The following is a 15,426-nucleotide window of genomic DNA, read 5'->3' as shown; positions in this document are numbered from 1 at the left end:
AATCAGCAAGAAATCTATTGGAGCAAATAAACAAATTCAGCAAAGTTGTAGGGTACAAGATGAACAAACAAAAATCAGAAGACCTAATAAATGGAAAGACATTTCATGTTCTTGGGTAGGAATATGTAATATTGTTAGGATGTCATTGTTGCTCAAAGCAATCTATAGACTCAATGCAATTTTTATAAAAATTTGAACAACTTTTTTTGAAGAAATGGAAAATCAACACTCAAATTCTTATGAAATTGTAAGAAGTCCCAAATAGCCAAAACATTTTGAAAAACAAGAACAGAGATGGATAGTTCACACTTTCTACTTTCAAAACTTATAGCAAGAATATGGATTAATAATAGATCAATGGACTAGAATTGAGAGTACAGAAATAAAAACATACAGCTATGTCCAACTGATTTTTGACCAGGGTGCCTTTGTCCACTCAATGGGAAAAGATTAGAGATAGTCCCTGACTTATAATGGTTCAACCTCATGATTTTTTGACTTTATGATGGTGCAAAAATGGTACACAATCAGTAGAACCTGTACTTGGAATCTGAAAGTTTGATCTTCTCCTGGGCTAGTGATATGCAGTAAAAAAACTATCTTGTAATGCTGGGCAGTGGTAGTGAGCTATATATCTCCCACTCAGCCAGATAACAATGAAGGTAAACACCTGATACACTTACAGCCATTCTGTACCCACATGACCATTCTATTTTTCACTTTCAGCACAGTATTTAACAAATGATATAAGGTATTCAACATTTATTATAAAATAGGCTTTGTGTTAGATGATTTTGCCTAACTGTAGGATAATGTGTTATGAGCACATTTAAATTAGGCTAGATTAAGGTATGATGCTCAGTAGATTAGGTGTCTCAAATGCATTTTTAGCATATGATTTTTTCAACTTATAATGGGTTTCTCAGGTCAGAACCCCACTGTAAATTAAGGAGGATCTGTCGTCTCTTCAATAATGGTGCTGGCACAATTGGATTTCTACATGCAAAGGAATTTTGTTGGACACCTACCTTATATCGTATACAAAAATTAACTAAAAATGGATAAACACTGTAAATATAAGTGCTAAAACCATAAAACTCTTAGAAAAAATATAAGGATAAATCTTCATGACTTTAGAATTGGCAACTAATTCTTTTTTTTTTTTTTTCTTAATGTCTATTTTTGAGAGAGAGAGAGAGAGTGTGCACAAGTTGTGGAGGGGCAGAGAGAGAGGGGGACGGAGGGTCTGAAGCAGGCTTGGGCACTGACAGCAGAAAGCTGGTTGTGGGGCTCACACCCACAAACCATGAGATCATGACCTGAGCTGATGTCTGACGCTTAACCGACTGAGCCACCCAGGCACCCCAGTGACCAATTCTTAAATATGACACCAAAAGCATAGCCACAACAGAAAAAAGATCCATTGAATTTCATCAAAATTTAAACATTTTGTGTATTAAAGGATATTTTCAAGGAACTGAAAAGATAACCTAGAAAGTGGGAGAAAATGTTTGCAAATTATATATCTGGTAAGTATTTAATATTAAATATATATATAAAGAACTTTTTTATTAAAACAAAAATTTTTAATGTTTATTTATTTTTGAAGGAGAGAGAGACAGAGTGTGAATAAGGGAGGGGCATAGAGAGAGGGAAACACAGAATCCTAACCAGGCTCTAGGCTCTGAGCTGTCAGCACAGAGCCCAGCGTGGGACTCGAACTCACAAACTGCAAGATCATGACCTGGGCTGAAGTCGGACACTTAACCGACTGAGCCATCCAGGTGCCCCAGTATACATATAAAGAACTCTTAAAGCTGAACAGCAGAAAGACAAAACAATGGAGAAAGGATTTGAACAGATATTTCTCCAAAAACATACAAATAGCTTATAAGAACATGAAGACATATTCAACATCTTTAGTCACTAGGGAAATACAAATCGAAACAATAAGATTTCACTTCACATGTGCTGGGATGGATATAATGAAAGAAAAAAAAAACTAGAAAATAACGAGTTCGTAACGATGTGGAGAAACTGGAACCCTGGTACACTGCTGGTGGGAATGAAAAATCATTGGAAGGTTAGTATGGGAATAGTTTGGGTGTTTTTCAAAAAAAGCTAAATAATGAGTTGCTATTTGACCCAGCCATTGCACTCCAAGTTATAACCCCCCAAATTGAAAATAGGGATCTATTTTTATGCCAATGTTTATTGCAGCATTAGTAACTGTAGTCAAAAAATGGAAACGCCCCATGTATCCATCAGTAGAGGAATGCATAAGCCAAATGTTGTATATACATATAATGGAATATTATTAAGCCTTAAAGAGGAATGGATTCTAATGCACAGACTAACCTTGGAAACACTGCTTTAAGTGAAATAAATCATACATAAAAGGACAATTATTGTATGATTCTATTCAGTGAAATATCTAGAATAGGCAAATTCATGGAGACGGAAAGTAAATTAAAGATTACTAGGAGTTTTTTTGCTAGGCAGGAAGGGCGGGCAAAGGAATGGCTGTCGAAACAGCTTGGGAAAATGGCCATGGAGACGCTGGAGAGGGTCCTCAGTTACCAGGATGACAAAGAGCAGGGCCGGACTGAAAAGGTCCTGGATGCCCTGTCCTGTAGTTTCAATATCAGATTGAAATGGTTTGGCAGATGCTTTGTATGCAGCATTTCTTTTTTGTTATTGTTGTTTTATCCTTGGAACTGGATTGCTATTCCTTTCTGGTGGCATAAAACTTTTTGTATTGTTTTATACCCTAGGAAGAATTGCTGCATTGACCAGTGTGAACTTTTCACTGGGCTCTGTGAAGCAACTGAAGAAAATGTTTGAAACAAGATTGCTTGCAACAGATATTATCATTATTTTTCATATTCACCTTGTGTGCTTCTCGTTAGTGACATAGGAAGAGAGAGACTGGCCTCATTGTTCTGCGTGTTGCTGGTCTTGTGAATGGCCTGATGGAGTCTATGATGTATTCCATATGCAAGAGATACAGAAATTAAATGCAGTTCTGTTCAAAGTTGAAAGTCCAAAACTCTCCAAAAAGAGCATTTGAAAATTAATGCTGTGGTTTTCGTGAAGAATGCTTTTCCTGATAAAATAATCATTCCAAAAACAACTGTAGTGACAATTTAAGACCTTTTGTATTCTGGTAAAAACTACATGCTTGATTAAACTGTTAAATGCTTATAACTTTAAATTCATATGAGTCATTACTATGCCCTTCCAAAGACAAGGAGATTTTAATCATTGCCAATTGTAAATTATTTTCAGCCATTTTTTAGTCTTTTCAAAACAGCTTTGAGATGTGAATAATTAAGCATGGACCTGTACTGAAAGACATATTCAGCTTTTTTTTTTTTTTGATCTTTTAAAAAGTTTAAAACATTTTAAAAACAATTAAAAAAAAAACGCTTTATGTGAAAGTTTAAACTTTAAGCTAAAGATTGCTTATTGTATGGGGGCACCTGGGTGGCTCAGTTGGTTAAGTGTCCAACTCTTGATTTCAGCTCAGGTCATGATCTCACAGCTGTGAGATCTATCACCACGTCAGGCTGAGCGGAAGTCTGCTTGGGATTCTTTCTCCCTCTCTGCTCCTCCCCCTCTCATTTTCTCTCTCTCTCTCTCTCTCTCTCCCAAAATAAATAAACATCAAAAATTTTTAAAAATATTGCTTATTATACGTAATAAAAATAATTTTTTAATAATTTTTTTAAATTTTTTTAATATATGAAATTTATTGTCAAATTGGTTTCCATACAACACCCAGTGCTCACCCCAAAAGATGCCCTCTTCAATGCCCATCACTTACGCTTCCCTCCCTCCCACCCCCCCATCAACCCTCAGTTTGTTCTCAGTTTTTAAGAGTCTCTTTTGCTTTGGCTCTCTCCCACTCTAACCTCTTTTTTTTTTTTTTCCCTTCCCCTCCCCCATGGGTTTCTGTTAAGTTTCTCAGGATCCACATAAGAGTGAAAACATATGGTATCTGTCTTTCTCTGTATGATTTATTTCACTTAGCATCACACTCTTCAGTTCCATCCACATTGCTACAAAAGGCCAGATTTCATTCTTTCTCATTGCCACATAGTATTCCATTGTGTATATAAACCACAATTTTTTTATCCATCAGTTGATAGACATTTAGGCTCTTTCCATAATTTGGCTATTGTTGAAAGTGCTGCTATAAACATTGGGGTACAAGTGCCCCTATGCATCAGTACTCCTGTATCCCTTCGGTAAATTCCTAGCAGTGCTACTGCTGGGTCATAGGGTAGGTCTATTTTTAATTTTCTGAGGAACCTCCACACTGTTTTCCAGAGTGGCTGCACCAGTTTGCATTCCCACCAACAGTGCAAGAGGGTTCCTCTTTCTCCCTCTCCAGTATCTATAGTCTCCTGATTTGTTCATTTTGGCCACTCTGGCGTGAGGTGATATCTGAGTGTGGTTTTGATTTGTATTTTCCTGATGAGGAGCGACATTGAGCATCTTTTCATGTGCCTGTTGGGCATCTGGATATCTTCTTTAGAGAAGTGTCTATTCATGTTTTCTGCCCATTTCTTCACTGGATTATTTGTTTTTCGGGTGTGGAGTTTGGTGAGCTCTTTATAGATTTTGGATACTAGACCTTTGTCTGATATGTCATTTGCAAATATCTTTTCCCATTCCGTTGGTTGCCTTTTAGTTTTGTTGATTGTTTCCTTTGCAGTGCAGAAGCTTTTTATCTTCACGAGGTCCCAATAGTTCATTTTTGCTTTTAATTCCCTTGCCTTTGGGGATGTGTCAAGTAAGAAATTGCTACGGCTGAGGTCAGAGAGGTCTTTTCCTGCTTTCTCCTCTAGGGTTTGGATGGTTTCCTGTCTCACATTCAGGTCCTTTATCCATTTTGAGTTTATTTTTGTGAATGGTGTGAGAAAGTGGTCTGGTTTCAACCTTCTGCATGTTGCTGTCCAGTTCTCCCAGCACCATTTGTTAAAGAGACTGTCTTTTTTCCATTGGATATCCTTTCCTGCTTTGTCAAAGATTAGTTGGCCATACTTTCGTGGGTCTAGTTCTGGGGTTTCTATTCTATTCCATTGGTCTATGTGTCCGTTTTTGTGCTAATACCATGCTGTTTTGATGATTACAGCTTTGTAGTAGAGGCTAAAGTCTGGGATTGTGATGCCTCCTGCTTTGGTCTTCAAAATTACTTTGGCTATTTGGGGCCTTTTGTGGTTCCATATGAATTTTAGGATTGCTTGTTCTAGCTTTGAGAAGAATGCTGGTGCAATTTTGATGGGATTGCATTGAATGAAGTTTTTATAATTTTTAAATAAACCCACAGTTACAAATAAAGTTTACTAGGGGATAAAGGAAGGGACGAATGAGGACTTATTGTTTAATGTTTTTAGAGTTTCTGTTTGGAATGATGAAAAAGGTTTTGAATTAGTTAATAGTGATGGTTGCACAACATTGAGGGCAATTAATGCCACTGTACTGTATACTTAAAAATGGTTACTATTGAAAAAAAAATCAATGGAAGTAGATACAGAGAAGTAAGCAAAGGTAGGTTAAGTTGCAAAGGTGAGAAGTGCTAACAATTACATAGTGTTTACTATATTCTGGGCTCTTTCAGGTGGTTTTATATATGTTACTCAATCCTCACAACATTATTTTCCTTGTAACTATGAGAAAACGAGGCTCAGAAAGTTTAAGTAATTTGTGAGTGTCAAGTAGCTAGTGGATAGAAAAGCCAAGATTTGAACCCAGGCAGTTTGTCTCTAAAAACCATGCTTTGGTAAAATCATGCTTGCATTTTAACCATGCATTACTATTTCTGCCCATTATTTGGTTAGGTGCTGAATGAGGAGAATGAACCTAAGACTGTGAGAAACAAGAGGCTAGGAGAAATCAGTCTATTTTTTGGTCACTCTGGTCTCATAAGACCATAAACTTTACAAATAAATCTCTCTCTCTCTCTCTTACAAATCTAATTCTTAATTGACAAATTTTATATCCTTTTGGTGTTCATACTGCCTTCCCAAGTGATTTCTTAGAAAGTAGTAGGATATGATGACCCTTTAATTTGATGGAGTCATTGAATACCTGCTCTGCACATTTTTTTAGCAATTGATAATCAACTTATTAAAACAGATGACATTTTTCAGCTTTATTGAGATATAATTGACACATGAAATTATAAGCCATTTAAAGACCACAAGGTGATGGTTTGATACATGTATACATTGTGAAAGGATTCCTTTATCAAGTCAATTAATACATCCATCACCCCACATATTTGCTTTTTCCTCTTTTTTTGGTGAACACATTTAAGTTTTACTCTCTCACCAATTACAGTTAAACAACAGAGTGTTACCCACTATATAGTCACCATGTTATACATTAGGTCCTTAGACTTTACTCATCTTGTAGGTGAATTATAACTTTTATCAACTCCAACCTCTACCTATTTCTTCCACCCCACAGCCCCTCGAAACTATTGGTTTACTCTCTGCTTCAGTAAGTTTGACATTTTTTTAGAATATACATGTAAGTGATACCAGGCAGTGTTTATGTTTCTCTGTCTGGATAATCTTGCTTACCTTAACATCCTCCAGTTCATCTACGTTGTTGCAAATGATAGGATTTCCTTTTTTTTAAAGGGTGAATAATATTCTATTGTATATATGTACAGCATTTTCTTGGTCTGTTCTCTTGTTGATGGACACTTAGTTTTTTGCCAGATTTTGGCTATTGTGAATAATGCTCTGACAAACAGGAGTAGAGATCTATCTTTGAGATAATTATTTCATTTTCTTTGGAAAATGACACTTGAACAACACAAGGGTGAGGGGCCAGTCCCCAGGGAGTCAAAAATCCACATATAACTTTGACTCCCCAAAAACTTAACTACAAGTAGCCTACTGTTGACCGGAAGCAGAAAACAGTTGATTAACACATATTTTCTGTGTTATATGTACTATTTACTGTAGTATTACAATAAAGTAAGATAAAGGAAAATGTTATTGAGAAAATCATAAGGAAGAGACAAATGCGTTTATAGTACTATACTTATTGAAAAAAATCTGTATATAAGTAAACATGTGCGGTTCAAACCTATGTCATTCAACGATCAACTCTGTATCTAGAAGTGAGATTGCTGGATCATATGTCGTAGTTCTATTTTTAATTTTTTGAATAAACTCCATACTGTTTTCCATAGAGGCTTTACAGATTTAAATTTACAAAATAGATGATTTTTAAGGAGACATGGTGAAGATTACAAAAAACGTTGAAAAATGTGACTTCTTTTACTTTTTAATAAATGGACTCTGGTAACATTAAGAATACTGTAACATAAAGCTGATCTGCATTCTTTCCAATACTTATTTATTTTCTGCTAGTTGTAGCTTCAAACACATTAATTTTTATAGAAATGATTAGGCATCAATATTTAAGACATTTCTTGAACACCTATTTTGTGCAAAACTAAAAGCCAGTATCTTTCCACGTAAGGGATAAATTACAGACATACCCTGGTGGAATTCTTGTCTAATTATTGCTTTTATTTTTTTCAGTATTGTGTCCTAGCTAGTTATTTAGAGAACTTGGGAATTGTTTAAGAGGTGAGTTACAACAATGAAATACAACAAAAATATTATCTTTGGATCATGTTATTTTCATATATATGAAAACAGTTTGCAGTAAAATATTTATCATACTTTAAAAAATATAAGTACTCTCTGTTAAGTTTTAATAACCCTAGTTTGAAATTTAAAACATTTTAAGCACAACCCAGGGGAATTTTATATGATATAAGCCAATGATATCAGAACAACAACTGTGGCCTTTTATTAGCAGTTATGATTTGTAGCAAGTCTTTATTGCCAATTTTCACAACTCCCTTCCTCTTTCTTTTCTTTTCTTTTTGTTTTGTTTTTCCCTGTAATCAAGTCTTGTATTAGCGCTTTTGGCCCCTGGGATCAATCTGCACCAGACAACATGAAACAAAACTTCCATCTAGTTCTATACTTCAGCTGTTACTGACTGGAATTCAATTATATATAAGACACATTGTTATTTAAAATTCAGTAGGACTAAAAATAAAACAAATAAGCCAAAAACTAAAAGGTTTGCTTCCAAGGAAACACTCGTTGATTACTAATAGGTATTATTTGAGGCTAGAAACATCCAGAATTTAGAAAAGCCCACTTGATAACTTATTTTCATATATAACCAAGTTATTAAGGAATCCTAATAATAGATGTAGTCTATAAATAGGACATTAATGAGTTTTTCATTAACCGTTGTCTCTAATTCCATTTTAGAACTTTCTTCTCTGAACTTTGAGTACATCTGAATAGAAGTGACAGGCTTTCTGGCCACTTTCATGCATTGATTAGCCTAAATCAAATAAATTCATTCTCACATTCAATTGAAAGATGTTAATTTCCCATTTTTTCCTATCTCTTAGATTGGCCTGACTTGCAGCGTAGATGCATAATCTGTTTTTCACCCTGGCTATCTTCTTTCCCTGTATTCCCGGTTCCATGCAGGGATGAAAAAGGCATTAATGAAAGAGGAGTAAAGAATATGGTAGTATTACAGGTGTCCTAATGTGAATTTCTTTTGGGTTGTATTTGTGGGCTTATGGGAATTATCCACTGGGATATTCATATTGAATAATTTACTGATATGGTGCGTATACTTTGTCTAATCACCAGAAGTCCTTCTGTAGCTCCATTTTGCCTTCACCCACTGGTATACACTACAGTTTACAGTAGGGCTATACAGTACAGTACAGATCAATCTCTTCTCTATGGAAAATGCTTTCTTGGACATGGTCATTTAAAGAAGCTTTGGGTGAAGTAATTTCCAGAATTTCCACTGGTAGATGGGAATTCAGTGTGCTACAGATTGGCTACTTGTATACCAAATCCATTTTCTTTTCTTCCTGGATACAGAGCTATTCCTGCATTTCCTAGCTTTCCTTGAATTTGATGTGGATATACTGCTGAGTTCTAGCCAACAAAATACGAGTGTGGTGCTGTTTCCAAGGTTAGCTCACTAGAACTTCTCATGTACAGTCCCCCATATTCTTTTCACATCTGCCTCCTTGAGGCAGCTAAGGACAGAGATCTAGGAAGACACCTTTGAAAAAGATGGACCATAAGATGAAATAAATCTAGATCCAATTAAAGAAGAGTTTCTTGCTCCTTTGTAATTTTTATAAGCTCCTTTTGTAATTTTTATAAATAAATTCTTATTTATTCGAAGTAAATTCTATCATAAACAAACCGTTATACATTTTGGAGTTTGTCATTGCAAGTAATCATATTTTAACTAATTCTTGCATGCATTGTAGCTAGGCTTGTGATATTTAGCAAATGAAAATAAAGGGCATCAACTTAACATCCAGAATTTAGAAAAGCTCACTTGATAACTTATTTTCATATATAACCAAGTTATTGATGAATCTGAATGATAAATGTGGGCGGTAAATAGGATATTAGTGAGTATTTCCTTAACCATTGTCTTTAATTCCATTTTAGAACTTTCTTCTCTGAACCTTGAGTACATCTGAATAGAAGTGACAGGTTTTCTGGCCACTTTCATGCATTGATTAGCCCAAATCAATTTCAGGTAAAAAAGGAAAAAAAATATTTTTTTAATTAAACATTTTTGTTTAACGTTTATTCATTTTTGAGAGACAGGGAGAGACAGAGCATGAGTGGGGAAGGGGCAGACGGAGGGAGACACAGAATCTGAGGCAGGCTTCAGGCTCTGAGCTGTCAGCACAGAGCCCAACGCGGGGCTCGAGCTCTCGAACTCTGAGATCATGACCTGAGCCGAAGTCGGATGCTCAACCGACTGAGCCACTCAGGCGCCCCAAGGAAAAATATTTTAAAATAAGTATGTTCCATGAAAATATTGAGGACATGTTTACATTAAAGATTATTTGTTGTCTACCAGAAATTCACACTTAACTGGGCATCCTATATTTTATGTCAACCCTGATTCTTATCACACTAAAAAGTGGGCATGTATGGCACTCCCAGTGTTTCCCTGTCTTGTTCCATTTTTCTGTGACTGCTCTATCTGGAATCAAATTTTCAGAAACATATGGAGGAAGGTAACCTTTTGGCTTCTACATTCACATTATGCCTGCAAACAAGGAGAAATGTGCCAGTCTTGTCCCCAAATTCTCCCAACCAAGTCATTCCAGCACCATGGCACAAGTTTCTCCAACTCAACAACCATCCATGTGGGGAAGCCTTACCTTCAGTATACTCCCTAAATTTCTGTATATGATTCTCTCAGAACCCAACTAGCTTTGTTTGGCACAGAGACTATTACCATATTTTTAATAACCATCTAACTGAACACTCAGATAAATTCTTTCCTCTGATGGACTTGAGTCTTTCTTTTATTTGGCTACAAGGGGTAGGGAGAGTGAAGGAAGCAGATCTGGTCAAATCTTAGTAAATCTTGTGACTAATGCCTAAAAGCTCCTCTTCAGAATGTAGAGAAGCTTATTAGCTATTGGGGTTTTTTTTGAATCTTCAACAGGAATTCTCAGACAACAGGAGAAGTTCACTTTATTATAATTCCATTCAAGTTCCATTCAATTACATTTTTTCAGATCGTCAAAAACATTGAGAAAATGCAAAACTTATTTGCATATTCTTAATTTCACTTCAAAAAAATAACACTTGACAATCAAATCTGAGTAGTATTTCTCTTGGCCAACATAATTCTGTGTCCTTCAATTTACATCTTCAATAAGTTCAGGCTATCAGTTTGTGTACAGCTTACCAAACTCTATGGTAACCCACATACTATGTGCTCTGTGCTTTCATTATGTGCTTCATATCATTCTTTCTTGTGTCATTATAATACGATATTTGGCAAAATGTAATACTAAATATTGGGTTGGAGTTTTGTTTCTTCACTTACTCTAAATAATTTAACCTATATTTCTCTAAGAGTTTGATTTCTTTCTAAGAAAGAGATTATGTTTCTTCTGTAAGGGCAGTATAACTTAACACACCGAAAGATATTAAATATAATTATAATTTCAGGGTTCAAGGGAAAAATTACACTCAAAAGTGAAAGCAACACATCTTTTCAAATCAATTTGAACAAAATGAAGCATTATTTTAAAAAGTAATATACTGTATTAGAAATAAGAAACTGAAGCTCCAGCAAAACTGAAAATAAAGTGGACAACAAACTTGGGTCAGAGACAAGCAATTATACTATTATTTTTAATTTTTTGGCATCAGCTGCTAGATCCATGAGGTGAAAAATGAAAATAGAAAAAGAAAGAGACTCAAATCACATAATTGTATTATATATTATTCATATTATACAGTATTTTGTTTTCTCAATCTAATTTTCTGCGGTTAGTATCAGAAATATTCGGTTTAATAAAACAATACAGTTTGTTATAGGATAGATGCTAAAAGTAAAAGCAGAATGTACAAGGATCTAATATCTATTTAGTAAAAAGGAAGGAAGCCTTATTCAATGGAAATCAAATTTGATATTTTACATTATGCATTATACTTAGTATTAAGAAATTATTGAAAACATCTGCAAAGAAAAAGTAAATGGGACAGAATATTTGGAGCCTTATTCTTAATTATACATAAGAGATAGATATTAGTGTAGGACAGGAGTTGGTTGACAAACTTTTTCTTTAAAGATCCATATGGTCAATATTTTAAGCTCTGAGGGCCATAAGGTACTTATTTAACTAGTCAATCTGCTGTTGTAGTGAGAAAGTAGTCAAAGATAATGCATAAATGAGTAATTATGGCTGTGTTTCAGTAAAACTATAACTACAGGCTATTGGCTAGATTTGATCCGAGGATCAGAATTTGTCCATCCATGTTCTAAAACAAATGCACATTATGTTACTATCTCTCTCAAACACAAAGACTGTCTTCTGTTTCTGATTTTAACTTCTCAGTTTACAAATCCTTTCCAGTTCTGGTTTATGCCAGTGTTAATTTCCCAACAACCTTACCCTTTCTTTGAAGCTCACAATTGATATATTGAGAAGCCTATTAATTTCTTCATAGCTCTAAAGAGAATGGACTCCTAATCAGATCTAATCATTTGCCCAGCTATTTGTGGTTTTAAACTGATGAAAATGTTAAGACAGTAGTCCACTGTTCAATAGCAAGATGACTCTTTCTAGAGGGGATTATACATGTCTTTTTTTGTTTTTAATTTTTTTAACTTTATGTTGGAGAGAGAGAGCAAGAGAGTGAGAGAGTGCACGCACGCGAGACAGAGAAAGTGAGCAGGGAGGGGCAGAGAGAGAAGGTGAGAGAATCTCAAGCAAGCTCTGCACTGCCCACACAGAGCTTGACATGGGTCTTGAACTCATGAAGCAGAGATCATGACCTGAGCCGAAACCAAGACCTGGATGCTTAACTGACTGAGCCACCCAGGCGCCCCAGGGATTATACATTTCTTAGTCAATTTGATTCTTTTTGTAAAAATTGATTTAGGGAGGATCCACGTATAGCATCTAGGTGATTTTGCTTTGAACAGTTGAGATTTCTCATCAAATATTTATTATTTATTTACAGAAAGGAAGACATTTTAATTAGCTTATTTTTGGCTGGAGTTCTTTCTGCATAGCAGATCACTTCTTTGAAATGACTTTCCTGATGAACTGCTTCGGTATCATGACTGTAAAAATAGCCTCTTCAGGGGCGCCTGGGTAACTCAGTCAGTTAAGCGTCTGACTCTTGATCACAGCTCAGGTCTTCACTTGTGGGGGGTTGTGAATTCAAGCCCCACGTTGAGCTTCCTGCTGAGCATGAATTGTGCTTAAAAAAATAGACTCTTGATGGCCATAAATATCTGTCTCCACCCCTGAATCCCAAATGTGTATACATCATTTTTCACTAATTCATAAATTCAACAAATATTTGTAGAGACCTAGTGTGTAAAACATGTTGTACTTGATGTTTGGCATTGGATGAGTTTTGACTATATATATATAGACAAGGTTGGGTTACTATTTGTGAAATCAGTAAAAAAAAAAAAAAATGTACGCCAATTAAAAAAAATAAATGTCTTTTTATGCAAAAGGAAAATTTCAATATCTTAAACCACCCAGGGTGGGATAATGATGAATCCAGTGGGAACTGAATGCCCTTTTCAAGAAGTCTAGTGAACTTTGCTGAAGTGGAAATCTTTGGACTAGCTTTCAAAGTTATTTAAAGGATTAGATGCCTCAGCTTCTATTTTCTCTTCTTCTGGATCCCCTAGAGACAAATTCTCGCTTCATTTTATTCTCCATCTCTAAGCCATGTTTGAGTTTTTGTTTGTTTGTTTTTTCCTTGACTGTGACAATAAAAAACTTTTGGCTAAAACTGGGTGCTCTTAAGTAGCATCATGTATAGATTTGTCAGATGCTCACCAAACTTTTGTCTTCACATTTCCTACCAAAATGCAGCTGATTTTCATATTCACAGTAGTCATATTCTATAAACTTATTAGGAATGATGAATTAATGAACAACGAGCCGTTACTCCTGGGAGAAATGTAAGATTAGTTTCCTCAGAGTCTCTGGTTGTATTGTTGTCAACTAATCAGTATATAGAGGTTTTTGTGTGTTTCTATCTCAAAACATTTTATTTAATAGATGTTATTGATTCATTAGCTTTGGACTCAGCCACAACACTATAATTCATGTTTGAATGAAACTTATCTAACACATGTATCATTCTTATGCTTAGGAAAACTTCAGCACTATGCTTTGGAGACCATTTTAAACAGTAAAATCACCAAGAAGAAGCCTGAAATTGCAAATAATGTGGCACCAAATAAATGGCAAAGAAGATAATCAGAAGGAGAGCTGAAACAAGAAGACAGAACATCATCTTGTTTGACCTCCATTGGGAACTTGCTCTAAAGGTAACTCAAATTTTTTGATATCCTATACATGTCTATGAATGACCTTGAAACAGCTTTGATTATTGATTGTAGAGGTGCAAATACATTTTAGTGAGGTGAATTTTTTTGTAATATTATTTGTTTTGAGAGAGAGGTGGGGAGGGACAGGGAGAGAGAGAGTGCGAATCCCAAGCAGGCTCCTCGCTGTCAGCACAGAGCCTGACATGGGGCTTGATCCCACGAATGGTGAGATCATGACCTGAGCCCAAATCAAGAGTCAGACACTTAACCTACTGAGCCACCCAGGTGCCCTGTGAATAGGTGAATTTGTAATTATGGAATCTGTAATAATGAAGAATGACTGTACTTTGTCCTATTTTCTTCCTTTAATGCATATTTTTACTTAGTTTTATTCAAATTTACCTTATAGCAAGATGGAAAGGAAATAGATTTTATTACTTGACTTATGTTTTTTTCCACTTAACTTGGTAGTCTACACACCCTCCAACTGCTATTTTTGTATTGATAATATTGCTATTTATTGATATTGATTATAAGGGCTTACATTCCCTGTTGTTAAAGAATGGAGTGAAAAGTTGACTGGTAGATTTAGCAGGTGATCATGTACAATTTGTCTTAAGGTGCAACTCTCATGAGGCATTAAGAAATGGAATACAATATACTCTTAAACTCCCTTACAACATTTTCAGCTTCTGCCTAAATGATGCAAATCTGTGCAAAATTAACTCCAATAGTAATAATTTCTGACTGTTTTAAGTAATGTATTTTCAAAGTCCAAATTCTATGCTGCATAAAGAAATAATTATTTCTACACATGGTTAAGTCCTCTTTGCATGCTAGAAAGACATTTTGATTGTAAAATTTGAGTTTATTAAATTGTATGTACCATATAATTTTTTCCTAAGGAAGTCTTAGCATATACACATGGCTATGCTTTTTAGAACAGACCCAAACCAAATAATACCCTGGCATATTTTTGACTCTGTTCCCAATACCTGTCAGACCTTAAGCTCCACAAGGAAGGAGACACTAGCTCTCTTTATCACGGTTATTTAAAAAATGCATGACACATAGTAGAGGCTCAACAAATACTGGCCAAATAAATGAGTAAATGGGTCAGTATATCTATACCACAACATAAAGAATTAGGAAGGATTTATTCTCCAAAGTCTACTACCCTAATGATTTTGAGCCTTTAAAAAGAAAAAAACATACCATAAGATACCATTAAGATATTTTTTCTTATCATCTTATTTCAATGTGATTTTGCAAGTAATTTCATGGAATAATTAAAAATAATATTTAATTTTAAACTGATATGAGTTAAAAAACAAAACAAAACATAATAAAAACCCTGTAATACATATTTTGGCTTTTCAATGGAATCCAAATTTCATCACCAGCTTACTGACACCCAACAAGCCAACCCTTTGGTATGTCTCTATACTTTCTCATTAACTGTACATTCTGCTTCTAGTTCAGTAAAAATTGAAGTCA

At 35.0% G+C, this 15,426-nt stretch overlaps 1 long non-coding RNA gene and 1 pseudogene across 1 annotated transcript in view; both read left to right on the top strand.

Moving 5' to 3' along the window:
* LOC131494459 (uncharacterized) overlaps positions 1–14,091 on the top strand; it is a 110,025-nt gene extending 95,934 nt beyond the window's left edge. The window contains exon 3 of the long non-coding RNA XR_009253413.1: positions 13,752–14,091. This is a non-coding gene — a long non-coding RNA (uncharacterized LOC131494459). The remainder of the gene's footprint in view (positions 1–13,751) is intronic.
* Positions 2,551–3,039, top strand: LOC131494458 (vesicle transport protein SFT2A-like; annotated as a pseudogene).
* Positions 14,092–15,426: the final 1,335 nt, after the last annotated feature.

The sequence above is a fragment of the Neofelis nebulosa genome, chromosome 14 (assembly GCF_028018385.1).
Source record: "Neofelis nebulosa isolate mNeoNeb1 chromosome 14, mNeoNeb1.pri, whole genome shotgun sequence".
NCBI lineage: Eukaryota > Metazoa > Chordata > Mammalia > Carnivora > Felidae > Neofelis > Neofelis nebulosa.
This window is presented reverse-complemented; position numbering and strand designations above follow the sequence as displayed.